This window comes from Oreochromis niloticus, linkage group LG15 (assembly GCF_001858045.2).
Source record: "Oreochromis niloticus isolate F11D_XX linkage group LG15, O_niloticus_UMD_NMBU, whole genome shotgun sequence".
In the NCBI taxonomy this organism is placed as follows: Eukaryota; Metazoa; Chordata; class Actinopteri; order Cichliformes; family Cichlidae; genus Oreochromis; species Oreochromis niloticus.
In genome coordinates this window covers 1024165-1038590 of record NC_031980.2, presented here as the reverse complement: position 1 = coordinate 1038590, position 14426 = coordinate 1024165, and the positions used below count along the sequence as shown (strand labels likewise).

General features: G+C 41.5%; 1 long non-coding RNA gene across 1 annotated transcript; it reads right to left on the bottom strand.

Moving 5' to 3' along the window:
• Positions 1–7754: 7754 nt before the first annotated feature.
• Positions 7755–14127, bottom strand: LOC112842387 (uncharacterized). The gene is made up of 3 exons (XR_003214130.1): positions 13986–14127; positions 9148–9225; positions 7755–9029 (listed from the first exon to the last, which is right to left on the bottom strand). It is a non-coding gene; the product is annotated as an uncharacterized LOC112842387 (long non-coding RNA).
• Between the last annotated feature and the right edge of the window lie 299 nt (positions 14128–14426).

Genomic DNA, 14426 nt, shown 5'->3' with positions numbered 1-14426 from the left:
AAAATTACAAATATCCTGTCTCACAGTGACGCTGAAAAACTAGTTCATGCATTTATTACTTCTAGGCTTCTATAGTACCATATCACCCTATTAGAGCACTTCGCTCTCACACTGCAGGCCTACTTGTTGTTCCTAGAGTATTTAAAAGTAGAATGGGAGGCAGAGCCTTCAGTTTTCAGGCCCCTCTTCTGTGGAACCAGCTTCCAGTTTGGATTCAGGAGACAGACACTATCTCTACTTTCAAGATTAGGCTTCAAACTTTCCTTTTTCCTAAAGCATATAGTTAGGGCTGGACCAGGTGACCCTGAATCCTCCCTTAGTTATGCTGCAATAGACGTAGGCTGCCGGGGATTCCCATGATGCATTGGGTGTTTCTTCTTCACTCACTATGTGTTAACAGACCTCTCTGCATCGAATCATATTTGTTATTAATCTCTGTCTCTCTTCCACAGCATGTCTTTATCCTGTCTTCCTTCTCTCACCCCAACCAATCACAGCAGATGGCCCCGCCCCTCCCTGAGCCTGGCTCTGCCGGAGGTTTCTTCCTGTTAAAAGGGAGTTTTTCCTTCTCACTGTCACCAAAGTGCTTGCTCATAGGGGGTCATATGATTGTTGGGTTTTTCTCTGTATGTATTATTGTGCTATCTACTGTACAATATAAAGGAGGCGACTGCTGTTGTGATTTGGCGCTGTATAAATAAAACTGAATTGAATTCATGTAACATGTAAATAATTAGTTGCCTCAAGTCAAACAAGTTTTTGCATTTACATTTGACACTGCATTCGAACTCTTTTGAAATTGGGGCTGTATTTTATTTGAGTTTTCCAGAAAGAAGTCAAACCCTGCAAGCCAGTGCAGCGTGTACTTTCACTGCATCCTCTCTGTGCTTGTTTGGGTGTTTACTCAGCACCGTGTGCATTACTGTAAAACAAGAGGAACCCAAGTTTCCCAAGCTGCAGAACAGCTGGATTGCTTTGACCTCCATAGCTTCAGCCAAGCTACCAAGCATGACCTCCCACCAACAAACACAGATGGATGCAAATTCACCCACTCCTTCTGTCCAACAGCAGGGCAGCATTAATACTGTATGTCTCCCTGAAAGTAGCATGACAGTGAATGAGTCCTTTGAATCTTTCGTTCTCTTTGTTGCTCATATGAAAATCAGGAGCGCGCCTCACAGTGTGATGGTTTATTTTCAGCACAGGAGCAGAAGGGCAAAGACATCAATGAAGAAAGGGAAAAAACAGTTTGTTCCAGCACTCGGCGGCTTGTTGAGTGCGAAACGTCAAAGTGAAATGCCAGAAAGGAAAGCTTTGTCACTCTAGTCTCAGCAAAATGGAGAGACATGATGGCTGCAGACACAGAAGCAGAAAAGGGAAAAAATGGTTTTATGGTGGGATAAAACATGCCGGGCCTTTTCCAAATGAAACAACAGGAAACATGGATGTAACAGGTGATGACAACGCGCATTTATATGCTCTGTTTAAAGAAGGTGCTTCACCTTTACAGCTTTGAAATTAGTGGAAGAAATCAGCCCTACCGTGGCTGGTAACTGCTGTTTCTGCTCTGTGATGCTCATTTTCAGGTCAGGACTTCCTTTGCTGTCGGCTGCGAGTGTAGGTGTAGGGAACAGAACATGAGCTTTTTCACTGAGAGAAAAAGTCATGACTCTCGAACAAAAGGCCAACTGATGCTGTGGCTCCCTTGCATTCATATCAATTTCTGTCAGTAGAAAGACAGTTATTTACCAAAACGCTTCAATTCAGAGGGCTGACATTAAATATAACACTTATTGTTCAGCTGGTGGAAGATGTAATCGTATCTCAGTGAACTCAAAGACTTTGCTGAGCTTCTTCTTCAACAGCACAACAAAAATGATGCAGCAGGTTAGTCCATTTTGCTGAAAATTACACACAGGGGCGTGTTTGTACGCGTGCCACTGCATGCTACTTACTATATGCATGCCTGACAGCATCTGGGTAGCTCCTAATGAGGTGACGAATGGTGTCCTGGGAGATCTCCCCCAGACCAGTGACTGAGCTCTTGGATAGCCCGAGGTGCAACCTGGGACTGAAACAAGACGTCCCAGGGCTGTTATTCTGTTGAACTTCCTGCATACTCTTGCAACATGATGCCGGGCATTGCACATGCTGAATGATGCTACAGGCAGCTTAACATTTTCTTCTGACCCTGCTTTCAGACCTGCTCTCATCTATGAAGGTGGTGGACCTGCCAATTCTGCTATTCTGTGGTAAATGCCAGTGGAAGAGCCGGGCACTGAGCACAGGGCCCAGTAGAGGACGTTGGGCCCTCAGGCCACCCTCATGAAGTCTGTTTCTGATTGTTTGATCAGAGACATTCTCAACAGTGGCCTGCTGGAGGTTGTTTTGTAGCTCGGGCCGTGCTCATCCTGTTCCTCCTTGCACAAAGGGACACATACTGGTCCTGCTGATGGGTTGGGGCCTCCTACGGCCCTGTCCAGCTCTCCTAGAGTGACTCCTTGTCTCCTGGGCCTGTGCTGGGACACACGGCAAACCTTCTAGTAATAAAATCAAGATTTCTGAGAGCGCCTGTGCTGAGTTTCCTGGAGATGATATATTGATATTTTGGTACTTGTATTCTTGATATAAGGACTTACCAAAAGTTGTGTTAGAGTTAGAGATGGCACGATACCACTTTTTTATGTCCGATACCATAAATTTGGATATCTGCCAATACCGATATGAATCCGATATAGTGTTTTTTAATCAATAAAACTGTTTTTTAATATCTTGCTGCACTTTGTATAAGTTCATACTCAAGTTTAAATAAACAACAACACTAAAGCTATTCTGTTATACCTGTATGTAAAAAATACACTGCGCCCAAAATATTTCATAGTTCAGCAACACTGATCAATCTAATAAACTTAAACCTGCTCCATCCTCCCTATTCTGGTATTTTAAAGAGTACTTAGCAGAAATATTAAGCAACCTAACTAATAGGGTTGCAAACTCCCAGCAAAAAAAAAAAAAAAATAGGGATACTTTCCTGTTTCATATTGTGGCGGGTCAGGATTATTTGGGTTTGTTTGACAGCTACGTTCTGTTGTTCCAGGCGGCAGCGTTACGGTTGCCATGGTTACAGGGTGACGCGCTCTCTCTCTGCGTGTTTCCTGGGTGAGAGAGTGCTTTTTTGTTGTTGTTGTTGTGCTAAGCTAAAAGGCAGAATGCTACAGGCATGGCCCTAAAGAATGTAGCCTCATGGGCAGTGTAGTCCGTGCTGCAGGGAGAATGGACTGCCATACCCGTTATGTGTATGGTAGTCAAAGTAAAGCTAGTTTTCGGCTACCAGCCCGACACGGAACCCACCGTATTAGCCAGAGGTCCCTTTACTACTGTTCGGAGCCGCGGACCTTCAGTAACAGTAATAAATCACAGCAATAGTACATTCACATAGTTGTAAACAGCATGATAATATATTAAGTAATCCAAAGTATTCCGAATACGTTACTCTCATTGAGTAACGTAACGGAATACGTTACAGAATACATTTTGGGGCATGTATTCAGTATTCTGTAATGGAATACATTTTAAAAGTAACCTTCCCAACACTGACTATATACAGTAATGGACTTCTACACATTTTACATCAGATTAAAACTTTGGGTGTAAGATTCAGATAATTATTTATTAAAAGCGAGACATTTTAAATGAGAATAAGAAAGAAAAGTATGTCTTTGTGCCCCCTTTTCCCTGTTCATGCCCTATCGGCCCCCCTGGCTAAACTTTGCTAGATCCGCCCCTGCACAGTTACCAGCCGTCAGCTACGTAGAAAAGGATCCTGGTGTAGAAAGTAATATTAAATACATTCTAACAACAGCTTATCAAGCTTAAACGTGCTGCTGTTGTTCAGCCGCTGGTTTCCTCTTTCTGGTGCAAAGTGGGCCAAAAACAAAGAAGAGAGACGGACTCGCGACAGAAAAGCTGATCAGCTGATCATTGATCAGTTTCATGATTGAAGTAGCAGCAGGAGAGGGAGAGAGAGAGGCAGTCGCTCCATATATCGGTTGTTAAGCTTAACGTGGGAACGCTTTACAAACATTCAGAGATGAACTTACACACTTGCTTTACTTCTCTCTGGGATAACTTCCTCAGAGATGAAATGCCGGTTTGGTAGCGAGGCTACAAATACACACAGCCGCTCTATCACGTGAGCACACTGCTCCGACGTGCTACGGTTATGAGCCGAGTTACGCCTGTCACAAGTTTTGTGAGGTGCTTTTTGGATATTTAATGGATCGGATTACATTTTTTCTCTCTGATATCCGATCCAGTAATTTACGTCAGTATCGAACCGATACCGATACGTAATATCGGATCGGTCCATCTCCAGTTAGAGTTAAACTGGATATTAAAGTAAGGTGATGTTTAAAAGAGCCTTGGGACTCTAAGTGCTTAACAGTTAATTCTCTGCATCTGCTGAGCATCAGACTCCTCTGTTGTATTGTTCCCGTTTATCTAGAGGTGGCAACAAAGAGATAGTTAACAAGAGGATTATTGTCTTCAGTTTATGTAATGCTGGCTTTGGGATCTGGCATCAGTTTCCATGAAGTGCTCAAGGCAGGTTTTCCTGAAAGGAGCACGTGCTGTCAGCTGGAGACTTTTACTGATTAAATAATAATTACTTCTGTTTAACAGAAGAGTTTCTGTTTAGATTATCATTACTATATTTATTAAAGAAACTCACTCACACAGACACTAATACATGCGCTCCATTGCTAGAGCCGATGAAAAGCTGGTTACATAAGGACAGACTGGAGGCTGGAGTGCAGCAGTCAGAGCGTTGCATCAATGCAGGATGTCAGTGGAGTTTTCATCTTGGTGGACGTGCTCAGTACAGTTTACACATGTTTTATCATCAGCTTTGTGCTGATTCATGCACTTAGCACCAAACATGTAGTCTGTTGCCTTTTAGAGTTAGCATGAGGTATTCCAGGTTGCTGGGTGAGTTTATTCCGCATGTTGCATGAATGCACACTGAAAAAAAAAGTTCTTTCAATTTACTTGATTTTATTGTGTACATCGGTCCCACATAATATGAATAAGTATGACTGACTTAATTTTCCACTTTCCCTCAAGTAGTTAATGCTTGTCAAATCAAAGTATTTTATTTACATCAGATTACTTCAAAAAATCATGTTTGATGTACATACTATTTATTTGTTACCATAATATCAATGCATTGCATAATGTCAATATATTTTAATGTTTAACACCAACTTATTTTTGATTGCCAGTGGTATGCAATGATATTGTGTAATGTAAACACATTGCAATTATGTTCCTGCAACACAAATTATAGCTTTAAATCCTACTTAATTTTTTCAATTTAAATATTAACTGATCATTATTGACAAAAAAGGCAAAGATTGAGTGCTGCTGAACAATTCACCTTTATTAAACTGTAACAGCAGTGAAAGCAGCAAGCTGCCATGAACAACCCCAAAATCACATCAATATAAACTTGTTAACACATTTTTAAAGATAGCCTGCAGAAATAACTAAAAGAAAAATTTAAAACATTTGCAAATATTTCACAAAAAACTGACCTTAGCAGCAAATAAAAGAAAGTGCTTATAGAGGATCCTGTCATCTCTTACATATAACTTTTGTATTAATTACACAATTGAAAATTTAAACTACATTAAGACTACCTGAAAAAAGCAACACGCTTTTATGAATAAACAGATTTACACAAATATAACTTGTGTATTATTTGACAACAGTTTCAGCTTCTGTACAAGTATTTACCTGTACAAAATTTCAACTAAGTTGAGCCTTAAGTGAGTGTTGAGGCTTTATCACTTACATTATCCATTTGTGCCACAATTCTTTCCAATATTAGTCCAAGCTCTCCTCTTCTGTTGACCAACTTCACCAGGTTGTCCAAGTGGAGATCCAGCTCAGCCAGGAACTTTGCTGGAGGGGGGATGGTGGCAATTCTCTTAAACTCAGCGTTGATCTGAAAACATGAGCACAGAGGAATGAGCTTCAAAGGTTTAATACCTGGAAGAAGGCTGCAATCACTCATGCTGAAGAAATGGGCTGTCAAATAACAACTGTGCCTTAACCATTTTAGGCTAATACCACCAGAACACCGTGTATGAGGCAAACCTTACCTCATGGAAGTCAAATAGAGCAGGCAGCCTCCACCATTGGTGGATCACGAACAACTTCATGTCTTCTGTATGAAAGTCTTTTCCATCTTGAGTTTCACCAACTCTGTTACTCTTTTTATGTCCATGTGGTGGGCTTTGACATGTCAATAGCTTTAAGAGTCCCTTTGTCTGCTACTTCTGAAACTGAGGTAAGATTAAGAAACTCATTCCCAAACAAGGAATCCATAAACTGAAGTCTGAAACTGCCCTGAAGACCACCCTGTCTCTTGACTTCAATGATGAGATCCTCAGTTGATTCAGGCGCTCCATTAGAGATTGAGCCTTCGACAGGTTCCGTCAGCCAAGACAGTCTTTAGGACCACAGGACTCTGTAGGCAAAAAAGAATTACATATCAGACATTCAGAAAGAATCATTTCAGTTTAGTTTTCATACAGCTATCCATACCCAATAGTCAAAGTTATAAAGATCAGACAAAAAAAAGAAGAATTTATCTAATGAAATACATGCGACTAAACCTATTACACTTATCTGAACACCTTTTATTTCTATATGCCTTTTTAAAGTCACAATGTGGACTGATCCAATTTTATAGTCAACCAATGGATAAGTATCAAGGAGTTCACAGAGTGAAACGAGAGTGAATATTCTTGTGGATACGGGGCTCAGCTCAAAAGCTCTGTCCTGCTCTTTGTACCAGCCACCAAGCTCTCTGATAGAGCTGGGCAATAGAACGATAACGATATGTATTGCGAAATAACTTTTTCTCGATAGAAAAATTAAACTTTTGCGATAGACCTCATCTCTCTCTTGCTCTCTTAAAAAAACAAGAAAAGAAGAACAGCCAATCCAAATTAAGTAGCGCAGAGCTGAACCAATCACAGTGTCACGTCACGTGACTTGTTACGTACAGCACAAGTGCCAAGCCGCACGTGTATATGTTTGGGAAGCAGCCAGCCGCCGTGCCGCCCCGGTAATGGAGGAAATAATTGTGCCCACTAGAGAATAATCAACCGAGAGCGTGGGTGACCAGGTTAACCAGAGAAAACAGATGATGGCTCCAATGCCGGAGAGATTGTCGAACGGAAGGGCCAGAGAAGTTCCGTAGTGCGAAGGTATTTCGGCTATTTCAAGTCTGACAAAAAACAGAGTAGTGCGCACTGTAAATTGTGCTTCAGGTGATAAAAAAACCCTTTTTTATCACCTGAAGCAGTGCCACCCACTAGAGCATGCTCAATCTCTGACTGATAGCGCTAGTTTGTCATTCGGCTTTTGTCAGACTAAAGATATAGATATATATCTATATATATATATATCTATATATCTATATCTATATATATATATAGATATATATATATATATATAGATATATATAGATATATATAGATATATCTATATATATATATCTATATATATATATAGATATATATATATATCTATATATATATCTATATATATATATATATAGATATATATATATTATATAAGCATTGAGGGAGAATGCACCTACACACAGGTGTTTTACGTGATGGGTATTTACAGACTGTGCTGGAGATACAACCTGTGGTCATGAGGCACAAATGTGTGTTCCACAAATGTTTGGTAAGTGGTTGCAAGCTGTTGCTAGGTGAAATCAGTCACAGAGAGGGTTCCTCCTGTCATTGGTGGCCACCAAAGACTCCAATCTGGCCCACTACATGGCTTTGGAAAATGTGAACTAAAGCTTTCCTTATGACAAAGACGTCATCTCTGGCCATTCATACTACAGCAAAGTAACAGATAAACATTTAAATAACATGACATTTCCTGAGTTTTTTACTCTTTACATTAATAGAGGATGTTTTTTATAGAGGGTCTGCAGTCTGGGCAGAGACTTAACAAAACCTTTTCCATTTCTTATCATTTAAGAGAGTCATGCTGACAGATTTCTTGCATTTGCAGAAAGGAGAGTTTCACTGGTCCGTGTATGGCCCACGATGCTTCAGTGTTGTCAGTGTGTGTTGGCATACTGTTTGCTGGTTACAATGATATGATATGTTCCACAAACTGAACCAGTTACTTAGATAGCCCGAGAAATAGTATACTATCTTACCTCTACAGCATCATGTCATGCAATACATGTAAGGGAGTAAAGTATAGTTATAGCATGTTATAGGTAGCATTACACCCGCGCTGCCCCCTGTTTCATGATCCTTTTATTTATTATTCTGACAAAAAAAATAACAAAAAAACCAAACAGCTCATTGCACCTGTCAGCCAAAGCATCACAACTATCTGCCTAAAACAGCTTTCATCCTTCATAGCATGGATGCAGTAAATGTCATGTGATGTCTGGTTGCACCCCAGCTGGGTAGCTGGCAGCTGGTCTGGGTGAGGCCTCCATAAATCAAGCTTGTTTTAGTGCATCTTGTAAATTTCTTTGTGTAATGCAGCAATCTGTAAGAAGCTGTAGAGAGATTAGCCACAGAGAGGAATGTGCTGAAATGATCATGTAAATATTAATGCTAATGCAGTAGGAGGCAGGAGGACGTCTTCAGTCATGAATAACAATAATTTCAGACAACATGTGGATATAAACTAACTCTGTGCCTGCCGTAACAAAGACAGACTCCAAAAGACACATTTATAGTCACGTACGTTACACTGCTCCAACAGAAGCATGTTTCTTTATTACAGACAGTTAATATTTGTCAGTGTATTTACTTGTGTGGGCATTTTTGTGAGCAAGGAGCGTGCAACAGTGCGCACAACCTTTTTTCTACTGCTGATTAAGATGGATGCAGATGCAATGGTTCGCTGCACAAGTCCTTCTCCCTCTCCATCCTCCTTCTTCTGTCATCCACCCATCCAGCATCAGTCCATTCCTCCCCCTGCAACAGCAGCATTTATGTAAGAGATACAGCTCAAACACTATAAGCCAAATGGAGTGAAGTGGACCTACGTTGAGAGCTGTGTTATGAGAGGAGTTAAAATGCCAACGCTGCTCACTTGGAATTAATTTTCAGTAGAAAGAGTGTCGTTTCCAGCAGCCTCTCGTTTCCATCTTCATGCATCGGGCCAAAGTTACTGGAATAAAATACTGTGTTACTGTGAAAATATCAATCAAATGAAAATGTCCTCTCACTGATTGACACTCAGAGGTTACCTGCTTAGAGTCCCTTCAGTTTTCACAATTTTAGGCTGATCCATGATCAGAAATCTATAAGATCAAACTCTGCTGTTTCACCTTTCTCATATGATGTGACAGCTAGTCAGACATAAATAGTTATACTATAAAATCAAATATGCTCTCATAGCTCAAACAACTACTCTAAGTGCTGTTTTGTTCCTACTATGTAACCCATGCAAGTGTTTCTAAAACAGAATGTAAGCCTCTGAGACCATGGCCTATATTTAAAAGATGGATGTACCCACGTTACCAGCTAGGTTATTAGTTACTTTGGCTACTTTAGCTAGCATAGTGTGTACAGATGCAGCGCACAAACAGCAGCTAATTATTGCAAAGTGACAGACTAATAATAAAAACACGAGAACGTCACCGAAAGCAGAAACCCTGGGACGAACTGTCCCACACAGAAAGCCAAGTTACTTGTCAGATAATAGTAGAAATGATTTCATATCTCTTTTTCATCTCATCTCTCTCAATGTTCAATATCAAATTTAAAAAAATATTTCATCTCCTGATTGTTTTTACCTTCCTCCCCTGCCTGTTGTCACTGGTCTCTCCTCCTTCAGTAGCATTTTCTCCTCCAATGAGTCCCAATAATCCACAAAAACAATAACAATTTTTTTTGTACTAATAACTTTAGTTACAAGATGAAAAATTGTAAGATAAAGTTTTATCCCATATAGGTGTCTGAGTTATGCCCTGTGTACTGAGACTTTACATTTCCTTTGATTATCAATATATTTAGCCAATATTCAAAGTGTTAGCCATACATCTTATATGTTCTACAATTATTCATCCATAGAATGTTTATCCATTTTTTATTATTACATAAATAATATACATATTATATCACACATTAAATTAGGCTGTAATAAACATGTACAGTAATTATGAGAACCAGCTGCAGGTTAAAGCATGAATTAATGGATCTTAGTGATAAGCATCATTAAACCTGAAGTGTTCACTGCATTGTGTCCCAAAGGATTTTGACTCATTAAAGTATAATTTGACCTTATCAGTGGCAGACCACATAGATTTAGCACCACTGGTAGAAGTCTGAATATGCCAAAACTCATTGATTAATGGAACCGAGTAGCATCTCCTAATGATCCATCCATCCATCCATCCATCCATCCATCCATCCATCCATCCATCCATCTTCATCCGCTTTATCCGAGGCCGGGTCGTGGGGGCAGCAGCCTAAGCAGAGAAGCCCAGACCTCCCTCTCCCCAGCCACCTCCTCCAGCTTATCCGGGGAACACCAAGGCGTTCCCAGGCCAGCCGAGAGATATAATCTCTCCAGCGTGTCCTGGGTCTGCCCCGGGGCCTCCTCCAGGTGGGACATGCCCGGAACACCTCACCCAGGAGGCGCCCAGGAGGCATCCTTGTCAGATGCCCAAACCACCTCAACTGGCTCCTTTCGATGTGGAGGAGCAGCGGCTCTACTCTGAGCCCCTCCCGGATGGCCGAACTTCTCACCCTCTCTCTAAGGGAGAGGCCAGCCACCCTTCGGAGGAAGCTCATTTCTGCCGCTTGTATCCGCGATCTCGTTCTTTCGGTCACTACCCACAGCTCGTGGCCATAGGTGAGGGTAGGGACGTAGATCGACCGGTAAATTGAGAGCTTCGCTTTTACACTCAGCTCCCTCTTCACCACGACGGACCGGTGCAGCGTCCGCATCACTGCAGCCGCAGCACCAATCCGTCTGTCGATCTCCGGCTCCCTTCTCCCATCACTCGCAAACAAGACCCCGAGATACTTGAACTCCTCCACTTGGGGCAGGAACTCATCCCCGACCCGGAGTGGGCACTCCACCCTTTTCCGGCTGAGAACCATGGCCTCAGATTTGGAGGTGCTGATCCTCATTCCTGCTGCTTCACACTCGGCTGCGAACCGTTCCAGTGCGAGCTGGAGGCCTTCACCTGATGAAGCCAACAGAACCACATCATCCGCAAAAAGCAGAGATGAGATTCTGAGGCCACCGAAGTGAAAGCCCTCCGCCACTTGGCTGCGCCTAGAAATCCTGTCCATAAAAATTATGAACACAACCGGTGACAAAGGGTAGCCCTGGCGGAGCCCATCACCCACCGGGAACGAGTCCGACTTATTGCCGGCAATGCGAACCAAACTCTTGCAACGGTTGTATAGGGATCGAATGGCCCGTAGCAATGGGCCAGACACCCCATACTCCCGCAACACCTCCCACAGGACACCCCGAGGGACACGGTCGAATGCCTTCTCCAAGTCCACAAAACACATGTAGACTGGTTGGGCAAACTCCCATGCACCCTCAAGTATCCTTGAGAGGATAAAGAGCTGGTCCAGTGTTCCGCGACCAGGACGAAAACCGCATTGTTCCTCCTGTATCCGAGGTTCGACTAACGGACGAACTCTCCTTTCCAGCACCCTGGCATGATCCTAATGATCCTTTTTATGCTAAAATTACTAGATAACATAAATCACTCACTGAAACACTTCTTTATCACTTAAACCTTTAAACGAACAAAATATATGGATTGTAAATCATATGAAAAATAACCAATAACCAAGATATTGCAGCAGAAGGCCGTCATTTGCAGGATCTACCTCACTATATGAAGCATCCAGAGGCAACTGTGATTTTGGCACCATGTAAATAAAATTGAATTGAACGTCACTTACAGTTAATGTTTGCTGCTGTATATTAAATTCTGTTGTAATTTTTCCACCGATTTTCTTTTCATCAGTTTTGAGTATTTTGCAGAGACCCCACCCCGCGCAGGAGACTCTGACAGCACTGAGCAGCTCCTTCAGCGGCTGCGGCAGCCACGGAGAGATCTCGCAGGTCTTTCCTCCCCACTGCTGTCAGACTCCACAACAAACACTTCAACTGGTCAAACACACACATCCACACATGTGCAATAACACTAAGTGCAATACTCTTTTTTTGACAAAGTTGTATTTTTACTCAGTTGTATATAGCATCTGTATTCTATTTTTATTTTATTGTATATAGTATTTTATTTTATTCTATTCTGTACAGTTGTGCACAGTATCTTATTCTTATTGTATTCCAGTGTTCTCTAATTTTTGCTATATAACTTTGCACTGTCCACTTTCTGCTGTGACAAAACAAATTTCCCACGTGTGGGACTAATAAAGGTTATCTTATCTTATCTTATATTTTCTTTCAGACTGCAAACATTCACCTGTTATCACACTTTGTTGGACTTTTATGCAAATTGGGCCCATTTAATAAAAAAGTGCAGTGATCACCTGGGGAACTGCATATTAATTTGTTTGTTTAGTTGATTTTGCTGTTTTTGCCTTAAGACAGTGAAATGTGCTATATGAATAAAGCCGCCTTTGCCTTTTTGTTTGCCTTATATTTGAGCATTTTTGTCAGAAGCACATGGAGAAATACTTTTGTGCTGCTGACCATATTTTCAAATTTATGGAGTAAAGAAAGTTGGGGACACCATCTGTCCATGAAAATCCTTTGACTCCAATATGTCAACAAAACGAAGGAATAACTGTGAACAGTCTAATCCTCAGATTTAATCATATGTTTCCATGTTCAAACATAACATTTTAGACAAATATATTTCGTGTCAAATCAAATTTCACCTTTTTCATATATAATATCTCCCTTTAAACCTGCTAAACTTTACTGAGCATTAATTTCAAGCCGTTGTCCCAAAGTTTTCTGGTGAATTTCTCAGAAATGTGAATAAAATGAAACAGATGGCTTCCTGTATATTCCTGGTGGAAGGCATCATCCATCTCAGTGTACACATCATTTAAATAAGGAGAAATGACGTGAAAGTCAATAACATTATTTTTAGGGTTTGAGAATTTTAGCGGTTGGACTCTGATGAACAAACAAAGACAGAATATTGGACGGGACCCCTGCAGTCTGAACACTGGTTGTAGCCATGGAGCAGATGGCGGATGGAAACCTTGGATGAGTCTCTCTGAGCATCCGGGGCAGGGAGAGACTGGGAAGAAGGCAGGCTGGGCAAATGACAGTCGTACCAGAGAAAAGAGAGACTGACTGGCTCAGAAAATCGAAGGATGAGGAGAATCTGAAAGTGTGGGAATGTGATGAGAAGACCTCAGTAAAAAAAAAAAAAAAGAGTTCAGACACAGAGCTCTTTCTTTTTTTACTAAATTCAAAAAGGTCTCCTGTCTTATTTCTCCATGCTGCTTGTTACTCGGAGCGTGAGGATCACGCCCGGTGCTGTGGAAAGGAGCTCACACTTTATGTTGTTCCTGCTGCGACGCTAATTGTCTGCTCTGGGACACAGTAGCCATTTTTCTTTTCAGACAGCTATACCAGACTTTGAGGCTAATTTGCAATTATCTGTTTTGTTTTATATTCCCTCAACTGATAAATCAAAATTTCTTTATGCAAATTAAATTAAGTCCAGTGTGTTATTGTCCTCATCTCTCATAGCAGGCAGAATGCAGCACAGGTGCAGGCTGGGAACTAAAAATAATGCCTTTCTTTAAGCGTGCTGGTAGAAAATTGTTCCATGAAAAATGGGTAACATTGAACATTCAGAAACTTTGCTGCCTTTATTGGAATAGTGTGTGTGTGTGTGTGTGTGTGTGTGTGTGTGTGTGTGTGTGTGTGTGTGTGTGTGTGTAAAAAATAAGCATGGTCCATTTACACACCTGTATGAAAAACACACACACAGTCACATAATCCCCCAGAACAGCATGCACTGGTGAATTTGTAGCTCTATGTATGTCGGTGGTGCTGGCTCAGAGCTCGCCTTCCACACGGCTACTCTAACCCCACGGACGGGTGTACATATGCCTGCTCCGCCCCTGACGTAGATCAAACACAACGTACATTAATGAATGCGTACGTCACAGAAATAATAAATGTGCCATTGTTAGTACTCTATGGACGTGTCACAGGGTCTCAGGATCAACTGCTTTATTGCTTGTTCAGCTTATGACAACTTCCTTTTGGCAGAAGATGGCGTGTTCCTATTTTACTAAACGTTACAGCGGAAAATGCTGCTGCTGCTGCACTTTTGTGAACTGCAGTATCCTCGTCTGCTGGCTCAGGCTATTACTGTTAATCAGCTATTAAGACGTGCACCTCTA